At 49.5% G+C, this 13,397-nt stretch overlaps 1 protein-coding gene across 1 annotated transcript in view; it reads right to left on the reverse strand.

Moving 5' to 3' along the window:
* RASGEF1A (RasGEF domain family member 1A) overlaps window positions 1-11,874 on the reverse strand; it is a 273,939-nt gene extending 262,065 nt beyond the window's left edge. The window contains exon 1 of the mRNA XM_069611040.1: window positions 11,467-11,874. The gene's annotated coding sequence lies outside the window, so the exon portion shown is untranslated. The remainder of the gene's footprint in view (window positions 1-11,466) is intronic.
* Window positions 11,875-13,397: the final 1,523 nt, after the last annotated feature.

Below are 13,397 nucleotides of genomic sequence, written 5' to 3' on the forward strand. Positions count from 1 at the left end.
AGAACCTCTCCCATTCCGGGCCTAAAATGACAGCCACCATGCGAAGATCGACCTTTCCAGATGGATTTCTTAAAATGGCCCATAGGTCACGCACTTTTTTTTTGCACAACAGGCCAATCATATGTTGGTTGGCAAAAATGTGGGCAGCCCGGCGCAACAATTTTATTTGCTGCTTATAACGCGCCTCGATCTGATTTTTTTGACGATTGTATCCAAGCGGGCATATGACGCGCTTCCTTAAGAGCCGAAGGTCGCAACTTCTTTGCTTTTTTAAGCTCGCGACCTGGGAAGCATTAACCTGGACATCCCCGATTTTAGCCTTCAACAAAGGATCTTTCGCAACACCTACCAGATGCATATGGATCATTTTAGCATTAATTTTATTAATTTTGATCCCATTCTCTGTTGAAATCTTGGCGTCCCAGCTCACTAGGAGGTCCCTGTTTACCAGAAATGCCAATTTCCTACACACGGCGGGGTGCCAGTTTACAGATATAATGTTTCTGTCACACTCCATCAGGGATGCAGGGGCAGAGGCTGCATAACGTTCACACCCCATATGCAGGCGTGAAAACAGCATATGATGATCGCTCAGGCCCAAGTCTAATATTAGTATAGGCTCAAGCAGGCCAGAACTCGCTTTAGAAGCGAATAAATAGTCAATAAGAGAGGAGGCTGAACCTTGATGCCAAGAGAACGGAATAGATTGCGGAGCCAATTGTATTAGATATAGCCCCCATGATTGGAAGAAAAATAATAATTTCTGCCCTCTATCCTTAGCCTGTTGGGTATAGGCTGAGCAGCAAGCGGATGAGCGTATTACGCTCTTTAAATATAGATAGCAATTCAGATCGCCTCCGATCATGATTTCATAATCGGGGCAAACACTAGCTGCATGGAATAGAATCCGTTCCAAATCCTCCAATAACAAGTCCAGAGGAACAACTTTGGGATTCCAATATATGGATAGTAAGAGCAAATTCAAAACTTTGAAGCCTTTAAGCGACAATTTCACCAACACACAAGAGGCCGATGAGTCCAATACAGATGCTATTGCTTTCAAGCCGTTATTTATGAGAACAGCAATACCTCCCGAAGGACGACCTGTACTATTCCTCTCAGCCACGATGGAGAAACAAGAATAACCATCTAGGCTAAAGGCATTTAGTGACATAGTTTCTTGAAGAAACAAAATATCGGGCCTCTTGTCTGGCTCAACTTGCTTGTGCCATGCTGTGAGATTGCCTAGCCCACAACAATTCCAAGAGGCCACATTCAAATATGGAAGTTATGAGCCTGAAGTGGGCCCTGTATTGGCGACTGCCACTTTTATCAAAGGTTCCAACCAGGCTAGACCACTTAAGACTTGCGTAAGTGAGGCCAATTGGATAGATAATTTGTTAACTTGTGAGTCAGGCAGGTCACCGACCAAAGCATTTGAACATACTGGGGGGGAGGGGCGGGACCCATTCAAGGAATTCCCATGCGGTTTCCATATCAGAAAACAATCTAGGAACAAGACCAATGGATTGAAAGTCTTCAGCAAATTCCAATAACATTTTAGTAATGATTTGCGATTGAACTCTGCTGAGTACTCTGTTATTATTGTGGGCCGCTAATTTGACCCAGTCCAGGTCTTTGGATGAGAGATTTCTTAATGCTGGAATTTGAAAGAATGAATTCCTTAGAAAGGATCTGTTTATACGAGCGGGACCGTTTATCTTTGGGTTGCTAGTCCAACCTATTATTAGTTTCATGTCCTTTGGCGTTTGCACAAAGGATAGCGCCTCCAGATCAGGCCCTCCCGGAGCTACTATGGGTGGGGGCTCAACTTCAACACAGCGAAAACACGCCGGAGACACCAAAGCTGATGTAGTAAGTGTTGGCCCAGCAGAACAGCTCATCTCTTCGGGGATTCCCACCGGTAAAGCAGCGGGGCCCAGGTCCACCTTGACATCCCGCTTTACCGCAATAGATATGTCCTGGGTTGTAATGGGGCTTTGTGGAATCGCGATTGCTGCATCTAGCTTGCCTGCTGTCGACCCTGTGGCCACTTTTTTTAGAGGCAGTGTTAGGGAAGAAGCAGTGCATCTTAGGTTGCAGCTTGTCAGTACCTGCCCTTACCGGCGGACGGGGGACAATCTGAATGTTTCCGTTCTTCAGGGCAGCGATCTGCAAGTGCCGCCTACTTTCATCGTCCAAATCATACAGAGCCATTCCCAAATCATCGTGGCAGGTACCATTATTGGGATGTGGCCTCACCTCCGACACTAATGCATTTTCAGGGACGGAGGTGGATATGTCAACTTTCTTTTGTCTCGCTTTAGTCTGTTTCAGTCGTTTCTGGGCTCTTAGGAAAGATTTCCTGGCTTTCCGCAAAACAAAGTGCCTTCCTTCATGTTCAACCGGGTCGTCCTCAAGATCTGAGGGCGGTGTAGGGACCGTGTCGGGAGGCCTAGACTGAGCATTAACAAAATCTAACAAAAGAGAGGGGCTATCAGGCGGGGAGACTTGCCCATCATCAGCCTGAATAGCCTCTCCTGCGCCACCTTGGAGATCTGGCGGACGCTGGACGACAGCAAGCTTGTATACTAGCTGCTACATCTGCAACAGACGCACATGTTGCAGTTTCAAAGCCTGTACCAAATTTATGTCCTCTGCCCACACTTGCTCCACTCTATCACCCTTTTCTCCACGCACCACCTGAGAGTAAGATCTCTGTGGTGCATCTATAGCAAAGGCAACACTATCCGTTTGAGAGCTTTGAGAAGCGGTCGTAACCCCAAATGGGGGCTGGATATGGGTAGCTGCTATCCTCTCCAAAAGTGTTTCAACTTGGGCCAGATAGGATGATCTAGATCGTTCCTCCGCCATAATAAAGCCTTCCACTTTTGCCATTCTGTCTTTCATAAGAGAAAGCGAACCCTGCATCTCCCTAATAGAGTAGTGTGTGAGCTTGTGACCTCTATCTAATAGGTTAAGTAAACTCGAGATTACAGGAAAATTAAATGGATCAGCGGTTTGAGCTGGAGGCCGTAACTCCTCCGGGGTTGAAGCCGAACCTCCCTCCCCCTTTGGGGCAGCAGGATCAAAACCCTCTGATCCCGAATCAAAAGGACTAGCACCAGCTGTCTGAGGAAATCCTACAGGCGAAGCTACCACAGCCTGGAAGTCCTCATAAAAGCGGGCAGCCCCCCCGTCGGCATCTCTACATGGCATCAGCACCAAATTACTCATACTGCCTCCAGCTTTTGCACAGCTATACAGTGGAGGCTGATGTAGGTGCACTTGTTCGCGAAATGGAAAAGAAGATGCAGCTGGAGAAGAAGGGCCCAACGAGAGCCGCATTCTTCGGCCTAATTCGTTGACAATCGTGGGGGCCAGAATCGAAGTATCAGAGCTACAAGGAAGACCCTGCTGAACTTGGGAATGTAAACAATTTACAAACTGACCATGGCAGACCCCAAGCCCCCCCTCCCCTACATTGTCATTCGCCTCCTGTAAAGAAAAGGAAGACCTCAATGTGGCCGAGACCTTTTCTTTTTTCTAAACCGAAGTGCTGACACCTGCAGGCAGCTTGTGTAACCATGCAGCCTCTACACGGGCAGCCTGAGGTGTCGGCTGACTGGGGCTAGTCAGGGGCGGGCCCCGGCAGGGCCCTGGCTCGGGAGCCCTTTCTGGAGACAGCCAGAGCCCAGTCCTGGCCAGCCCCGGCACACTTAAAGCCCTGATAATGACTCAGCTGCAGCAAGAAGTTGAGAGAGTGCTCCTTGTCTGGCGTTAAGTGTACAGACAAACCATGTTCCCCTTTGACAATTAAGGACCCCAGCCTGCATGTCCAATAGCCAAATGCAGGGCCGAAGACATTTTGCTTACTCAGCTTTGCATATCCTTTGTGGTCCCAGGCTGGGGTATTGCAATGCTAACTGAGCAAATGGAGAGATCCTGCTTCTCCCCGCACATTTAGATTGAGATTCTACAGCTCCACTTCACATGTGCAGGAAACAGGACACTCTCCTGCTTCCTGTTGCGTGATGTACAGGAGCCAGAAGACCATCGAGGGAGCCTGAGGCAGACATTTTTTATATGTGTCCATATGTGTATCTGATGGTCTAAGTGCTTGTGTGAACTAGAGACTCAACACAGTTAAAACTGGTCTAAATATCACCGTAGCGTGGAAACATTTCTGGGACTGATCAAATCCTAGCCTGGAGCCCCACATTTGTACCAGACTCCCTATATGGACATTAGATGCCTAATACCGGGCACACGTGACAGTATCAGCAGTGCTCCAGCTTATGCTATTATGTACCTTATAGCACCAATTTTAACATGCACCACCAATGTTTATTTCCTGTTGTATGTTCATTATGACTTCTGGCATTGATGCACCCTGGATGCACTTAGTCATTGATCAATGAGGTTTTATATGTGTTTTGATTGTCATTTATAATAATCACTTAATAATCACCCAGTGACATTGTGATGTTTTCCTGAGGTTTAGTTTGAACATGTTTTATCTAAATGTCAACCTACTCGCTGGGCTATTACCCTTGGGCTTGTACAGCCGCATTTATAGCCATGCCACCATCAATTGGGTTGGATGTCACTCCCCTCAGCACCCCCATTTGACCACCATCAACCTTGTCCACTCATTTACCTATGTCATCCATTATTGGGGCTATTTTTCCTACTCCCATGGACCACACACACAGGTTGTTTTACTCATGATGTGTCCACATGCCATTGGTCAAACACTCCCCACCAATTTCCATTATTGTTGCTCACCCTGGAGCTACACGCTCACCCCAGCACCCAGCCGGCACCCCATTGGCTGGATGCCCTGCAGGGTAAGTGTTTTTAACAGTGGCAGTGACACTCCTCTGCAGAATCCATTGCCGCGAGGAGTGCTGTCGCCATTGATGTGCATCGGTAAGTCACGCTGCCTTTTTTGGCTTTATCTCGATTTAGTATTAGTCCAGGTACCTCCAGCTCTCCCCACTAGCCTCACTGGCCTTTTTTAAAACGATCCAAGTGGCTCCTAACTCATCATCTTGACCCGTGCACTTTAGATGTTGTGATACATTCCCGCCACAATCGAGCGTACGCGCACCGCTGCAGTCTTCTCTGTCATTTTTAGGCAAACTGCTTTTTTAAACCACCTTGTGGGCAGCACTTGACACATCTATACTAACCTCACATAGATGTCCGATACGCATTGTCACTAGTTGACACTAGCCTCAGTATGGGCTAACACCACGGCAACACCGGACACCCGGTTTAGTCGCCACCAAACTAGATACGGGCACAGTACCCCAACGTGTATCTTCCACCACGCTTGTTTTGTGAGCGTTTTTAACAACCTTTTTAACATTTAAAACCCTGTACTCAATACTTGGGACTATAGTCAGCGGCACCTCCCAGCCTATAGTTCACCTAGCATTCATGCTTGATCCCTGCAGTCGGCAGGGTAGTTTGACAGATAGCCCAATTACTATTAGGCTATGACCATTTCAACACGCTTTGTAGACACCCACACCACTGGTGTCCCTAGTCCTTGGTCAAACGCGTACCACACCCACACAATCCCACGCTGGATGTGCCTTGGACCATGCTTTTCACATACACAGTCCCCCTCGAGTGTGAAGATAACGGTTTGTTAACCTTTTCTTTGACAGCTCGCAAAGGCCCAAGGCTGTATTTTTTTGCCTACTTCACCCAATTTGTACGAGTCTTTCCATGTCACTCCCTGACATGGCTCTCAGAGACCAGTACCCATAACAGGACTCCCAGCACAGCGTCCCCACTGCAACACAGCAGATGGTAAGATGTTCCATTGAAATACACCACCAGTGTATTTGAGGCACTAATCAGCCATTATTCATTAATATTTGAATTAATCATTGATTCCCTGAGATCCTGACAGCTATCCCTTCGCCCACAGATTACCTTTACGGACAGCACCACTACCAGTGATTATCCTGATGAAGGCCGCCACCACCACCGCAGGCTCTTACCCAGCCCAGCTTGGCCGAAACACTTCTGTGTCGATGTTTTGTGGCACAACCCCTGTATATATGTGTTTATAGATAGTGTTGTGTACACTATTTTGTTTAGTACCCCCGGACCCACCACAGTCCTGGGTTGCACCCTGTAAAAATTCCATGTCACCACTTACCTGTATTGTATACTCATGCATCACTGTGGAAATTGTTCCTCGACAATATAAGAGGACGATACTCACCTGTATTTCCCTTGTAAAATAAACATCTGTCCTAAAAACTTTCGTGCTTATCGAAAGTCTTGTAAATGTTTAATTGTATTCATCTGTGCAAAATCGTTTGGAGGCAAAATAAAATTGCTTTAAAACTAGACAGCTGTCAGATCTTTCACCATGATTTCTAGCATTTTGCATTCATGAACTAGAGAGTGTACATTTTATAGGTGTGATGGTGAGTCAGAGAGTGTATGAATGCTGTATTGGTGCACAGGATAATGTGCTTGAATACTTTATGACTGTATATGCATGTGTGTGTGCTGGGGAACAGGTCTCTGATTCGGGGGAGAGGGGCTAACAAGTGTGCTGCTGCTGCCAGTCTGGACATCTTATCTTGCTGTGGCATGGCATTTTTTTCTGGAATCAAGGGTCATGCTAGTATGATGAGTGTTCTTACATGCTTGTACTGGCCTATATTGGTGCAGCCAGTCTGGGCATCTTTTCTTACCTTGGAATGGCACTTTTACTGGGCATTAATGGTAAAGCCAACATGATGAGTGTTCTTACAGGGCTACACTGGCCTAAATCGGTTCTTTCAGTGTAGACATCTTTTCTTACTATTGTATGGCTTTTTTTTTTTTACTGAGAAAGCCCTGGCATATATTGGTGCAGCCAGCATGTTCATCTATGGGTAAAGCCAGCAGGATTATTTTAATACTGCCATATACTGAGGCTGATGATCCTGTGCACTGCTGGTGTCTTGCAGCTATTGCAAATTTTCATGTGTTATCCTACAAAACCGATTCCAAGCTGTGAGACTTTTCCCTTAATTTTTCCAGAAAGTGCTCTGTAAAATGCACCATTTCAATACACTATTTTAATTATTTTTTTATGGGGGGGCATTGAATCCTCCTTGGTTGGGTCTGGCTCTCTTGCTATGCTCAGTCACTCCCGCATATTTGTATAAAACATTTACACCTCCCCAATTCATTGATATATGTAACAGCTACTGCGTGGACCAAACCACCTCCAACCCACACACCTGACACAGCCAGGATTCCCGCAGCAGAGAGCCCCATCAATGGCTCACTCTGACCGAATACGGCTCTAGCCCATGCAAAACACACTTGCCTGCGCAGACGAACCGCTGCAACCCGTTGAAATGGATGCAGTCGCCACCAATCTCTCTGTATCGGATCCTGTGAGAGACACTTGTATAGGAATTAAGTATGTAATTAATAAACCAATCCTTATTTACCTACAGCTGCATGGTGGGGATATGCAGGGGAGCACCCTGCTTCTGTGCGCTGACATTTTGTGGGGCAAAAGAAGAAACATAATTTCGGAAGGCCCGGTAAATAGATAGGAGTGTGACGCAGTTGTAAGAGGAAAGACAGGGCTGGAGACTAGAGCAAGTGGTGCCAGAGCCAGGAAAATGAACGAGGAATGTGGACCTGTGATCTGGCGTTGATATCCGAGGTTTTCTAAGCAGGGCCGGCCTTGGGGCAGGGCTGCCCCGGGCTACCGCCCACGGTGCCAGTAGCCCCCTGCCACGCCAGCTCTGGGGAGTCTTTCAAGGGATACGCAGAGCTGGCGTGGTGGGAGATGGCGCATCAGGTGCCCTATTGAAATGAAAAGCGCCCCGCTCGTGTGCGTCATTAAAATAGGGTGCTGCATTGGCTCCTTATTCCAGTGATTAACTCCCTGCTCAGCGCCCTATTGAAATGAAATGCACCCCGCTCTTGTGCTTCATTAGAGTAGGGTGCACGTCCTATTCCCGTGATTAACTCCCTGCTCTGGTTAGTTAAAACAAATGTGCCTCCCCCACCCCACCAATTGACCAGGGGAGCGCGGGTGGGCAGCGCCAAATGTTTCTTTCACTGCCGCCACTAATGCCGGCACTGCTTCTAAGGGACGAGGGCCGCGCAAGCAAAACAGCTGCTTCTGGGAGCTCGTTCCGTGGCCCCCCTTCATCACTTTGAGCCGCAGCACCTGTTGTAGGAACGCCATTGAAGATGTGCGCAGAAATGTACAGCGGCAGCTGCCCTGCGCATCTGGTAAAACCCCTTCTCACACCCCTCGCTACAGAATGTATTGGGGGGTTCGGCTGGGCTTTGACGCCAGGTGAGCATGCGCGGTGTGCGTGTTTATAGGGGAGCCTGTGAACGGCTTCGCTGCTCCTGTCGTAAAATCGGCACTGTAGCTCCGGGAATAATTACAGCGCCGGCTGCAGCTGGACACTTTGGTTCTGCATTGAATGCCATCCTTGCAAGGTGTATGCAAGAGAATAATACCAACCCCTGACGCTGGAGACCTGCCTCCGTGGTCGAGGACAGGGCAGAGTCCGTGGTGCCCGCCACTCCCGATGGACACACACCGTGTATACGGGTCACGTGAACAAGGAACGCTCCTTGCTCACAAAAGAACGCACGAACTCGACTGTTCATTTTACAAAAATGAGATAGCATGTTTTCATGCAACCCAACATGTAACATTACAACCAAGAAGGTGTCGCCGTCAAAACAGGGAAAGGGTCCAGATAACCACAGTAATGGATTTCAATTACACGACGCACTACTGTATATGTAGCGCTTCCTGCCGTTGGTAGAGCTTTGTAACGCTTTGTGACGATCCACCTTCACCAGACACAACTTAACTCATTGCATTTCATTATTTGGAAGAATGAAGGGATGAGCCATCTCAGCGTGCATTCAAACCTAAAATACAGATGTTAAGTGTCTCTCCCTAAAACGGCCTCATTGACACTCTAAACTGTCCCGGCGCATGTTCTTGTTTTGAACAACGCGTGTGTGCTGGGTATCACACAGCATCGTACTTACTGGAAGAAAGTCGCGTCAATTATTCTGGATTCTTGCATAGCGTCCAAAGACTGCCGCAACCTAAGTAGGCGCTATAGACAGCAATATGCCGCCGTAGACGTAGAAGAGCGCCCCCCCCCACTCCCCCCCCCCCCCCACCGACAGCAGAGGCGCTGCTGCACAAGGCAATAGAGACATGGGCCAGAAGATCACACCGTGTGTTACAGCATCGTAGGTGCTGGAAGAAAGCCGCGTGAATTATCCGAGATTCTTGCATAGCGTCCAAAGACTGCCGCAAACTAAGTAGGCGCTATATACAGCAATATGCCGCCGTAGAAGAGCGTCTCCGCCCTCCCACCGACAGCAGAGGCGCTGCTGCACGAGGCAATGGACGCATGCGGCCAGAAGATCACACAGTGTGTCACGTGGCTGGACAGGGATGCGGTCACGGTATATGATTCAAGCTGAGCGCCGAGTGGCCTCTCCAGCTGGGCAGCTGCAGCGTGGACCAGCAGCAGCTGTTTCGCACAGACAGCGTCCAAAATAGCAAGCGTGTGAAAGGAGATTGCACGCAGCCCTGCGGTTTGAAGGGCCGCGGCGTCGTCCCGATTGCACGGCCTGTTCAATAGGCACCGCTACTGTGCGTCGAAAGGAGTCCGGAGCCACAGGCCCCGCCCCCGCGGACAGATCCCTGGGCATTTGATAGACCGGTAGCTGGTCCCACGTGATGGCACCCAGGCATTTGGGGACATGTGCATTCAAACACAGCGTCGACCTTCGAGGAGACTGATCATCAGTCGTGGAGACTCCCAAGAGTTCCGGAAGAAATTCTGTGTGCGAGCTCGCAGGTATCTTTAGCAAGCGATGTCTTTCCTGTACAATCACAACAATTCCAAGATGGAGATTTTCAACACATCCTCGGAGTCGTGCTTGGTTACAGGACTAGCGAAGGTGAAGCGGGGCAATGCTATCTTGGTGTTATTTGTGTAGAGCTAATGCCACCCGAAATACCCCACCCCACCCCCCCAGAGCTGCCAGTCAACCGATGTCGCTCCTTGTACACCAGCTGGGGTCCCCTGACTCCTGTCCGACTCCTTAACTTGTATGTTGGCTTCTAGGGTACCATTTACGTCCATTGGCTTCCAGTTTACCACTGGCTACCAATGTGGGGGGGCGGGGGGGGTTCAGCTAACTGCTAGGCTGCTTTCGCTGCCAATCAGGGCCCTGGGGTAGCAGCTGCGCTCCTTGTTCATCCAGTGAGACAGCGTGGCTACCAGCTAAGCTCTTGATCTGGCAATTACGCCCCTCATACCTCATTGGCTACTATTTTGGCCCTTTGGTAATCATGTAAGCCTATTGGCTGATAAGAGCGCCCAATGACTACGAGCTGGACCTCTTCAAAATCACCTGTGCTCCTGTGCTATCTAGCAACTCGGCTCATTCCCTAACACTCCCAGCTTCTAGCTGCTCCCGAGCTGATTGGCTGCCGCTTTCTAAGCTAGCCGTTGGGCTCTAGTTAGGATAATGGAATTTAGAGCACGCACCAGTGCCATTTTCATGGTCTCCATGTCAACAAATTCTTCACCGCCATTTACGTCAGATGGGTAGCACTCGGGCTCCTTATTTGCCACCTGGGTTGTTTGGCTATCAGTTTGAGTCTATGGCTCACATTTGGAGTATTGGACAACGAGTTGCCCCCGTTGGCTACCACTTAGGCTGCTTGGGATTCCTATCTAAAATGCACCCTCCTCGGCTGACGTGTGAGGTCCTTTGCTCCCATTTTGAGCTCCTTGGTTACCACGTGGTTCCCATCGACAGAAGCGTAGATTTGCACTGAGTGAAATGGGAGGAGTGCGCACGTGTCTTTGCACGTGCCATGCAGACCATGCACAAATTGAAAAATCTGCAGGCACACGCCCGTGCGCCATAAACTGCTTCGTACGCACAAGTCACACCACGCGTAATGCACATGTTCATAAAATGCACTCTACTCTCTAGACCCCCTGCCCACCCCATCGCATGCATGGACGAAAACGCAACCACCTTGCTAGTATATTTATGTTTTATGTTATATAGCGCCTGCTTCTGCTGACTTATGTCATCGTAGCACTGCAAACAAAACATGCGTTACTATTACTTACCTCATTTGTCCTCACTTCTTTTACCGCCAATGGACGACTGGTTGTGTCGAACCCATACAAAAAATCCAATCTGCAGGTTACTGCAGTAGATGCATGAACCCGCCGAGCTACATTTCTGTTTTAGAACGTCGGTAAAAAAGGCGCTGCAATCTTTCCTTTCGACGTGTGTTTTTCGCTGAACTCGAAATCGCTCCCTCAATGCCGATTATTGCATTGCCAGCCGAGGATGCCCAAATAACCACCTCCCCCGGCCCCGAGGGACCACATTTAAAGGGTCGTCAACACCTACCTTGCAGCGCAGGCATCCCTATGGCGGTCCCTCCCGCAGACAACCAGAACCACAGCTCCGCAAATGAGCACCGCTCCGTGGCTATCCGCGATGTTATTCCCGACGAAGCCCAGATCCGCGTTGCATCCTAAAGGATCCAGCGAATGCAGGAAAGTACCCAGAAGCCAGAGAGTCCGTGCCTTCAGCCCCGAATGGGTGGCAGTGCCTGTCCCTCCCTCTGCAGGCAGGGGGGCCAGAGGGGGCGCTCTGACTCGGTTCGAGGGGGAAAGGAGTCCCACTCTGCCTTCTGAAAGCTGACACAGCCCCTTCTCCTGGAGCTCTGGTGCTGCTGGCAGGCAGTTCTGCAACAGCACCGACGCGATCCCCTGCTGGTCGGAAGCGCCACGTTCAGAGCAGGGCATGGGGGAATAGGAGAGCAGGTACTTGCTGTGTCACTGGAACTGCGCGCACGACCCCCCCCCTCCATGAGCGCTGGCCCTGACTTAGCAACAACAGTCCAAACGTGCCCCCCCCTGAACCCGTTTGCAAGTTCCTGCACCCAGGGGTGTTGCTAGGGCTGGAAAAGATCCGGGGCTGCGCTAATGTCAGGAGTCGGGGCTAGCTAGCTTTTTGGTTGTAACCCCTGAGCTTCTATCCAGGGCAACAGCCAAAAGACCTAGGGGTATACCCCTCCCCTCCCCTTAGCAACGCCTCTGCCTGCACCCATTCCCTTTCCCGCCACCCTGTCAACCTCTTTCTTGCTTTCGCCGACCCCCACTTCTCCCCATTGCCCCCCACGACAATATCAGGTGGACAACAAATTGTGGATGGATCTGGCCGCAGCTGCTGTATCAGGCAGGAGGTAACTTACAGGTGTTCCGCTCGAGGCATCTAAGCACCCGGGTTCTGCTCTGAGCTGACCCCCTTGCACATTTATAACCTTTCCCAGGTGATCTCCTAATAGCGAGCGCTGGCCATACATCCCCGCCTGGTTCTTTAAAACCTACAGTTCCCAGGTGCCTACCACTCTTCTGCTACTCTTAATTCCCCCACTTGTCTTGACTCTTACCCAGTATTTTGTACCCCAGGTGACTGAACTCATACGCAATTAATCATTTTCAAGTTTCTTGACTGCTTACCCAATTCACTTTTCCCGGGGGTCTTGACCTCTTACACCTCTTACTCGTAACCTTAGGCTTCTTGACCTATTACGCAGTTAATCATTTCACAGGTTATTGTGACCTCTTACACAATTCCTAATTTCTCCAGGTTTCCTGTCCTCTTATGCAGTTACTCTTTGCCCCAGGTGACTGACCTCATAATCAGTTAATCATTTTCAGGTATCTTGACCTCTTACACAAATCATGTTTCCCGGGTGTCTTGACCATTTTCACCTCCTACCATATCCCCAGGTGCTTTAACCTCTTACGCCGTTAATCATTTCCTTGGTTTCTTGACCTCTTACACAATTGCTCACTTCCCAGGTTTCTTGTCCTCTTATGCAGTTACTCCTTTTCCCAGGGTTTCCCCAGGCGTCCTGCCCTCCACCCCCTTAAACGTTTCCCCCAGTAACTTGTCTTCTTCCCAACTTGCTTTCTTCCTGCCCCGGTTGTTGCCCTATTCCCAAGTTCCTCGCTTCCGCAGGTGGCTTGACCTCTTAACCCCTTGTGGCTTTCCCCAGGTCCGTTTTCCTCTTACATGCTTTACTTGCTTCCACGGGTCTCTAGACCTATTACCCGATCTTTGGGGTTCCTGGTCCCCTGACCTTGTACTGCATCCAATGGTTTCCCCTTCTCTCCCCCTCTCTCTTACCCCTTTCCTCGTCTCCTTTGTTTCAGACCTCTATGTCCTCTGTTACCTCCCCCAGCTTGCGTGCCCTTTAGCAGTGTCTTTGGTACGCTGCCCCTTCCCCAACCTAACTTGTTTGCCCGCACACTATACCCGGTTGCTTG

Source organism: Ambystoma mexicanum, chromosome 8 (assembly GCF_040938575.1).
Source record: "Ambystoma mexicanum isolate Mex_15411 chromosome 8, UKY_AmexF1_1, whole genome shotgun sequence".
NCBI classification, from domain to species: Eukaryota; Metazoa; Chordata; class Amphibia; order Caudata; family Ambystomatidae; genus Ambystoma; species Ambystoma mexicanum.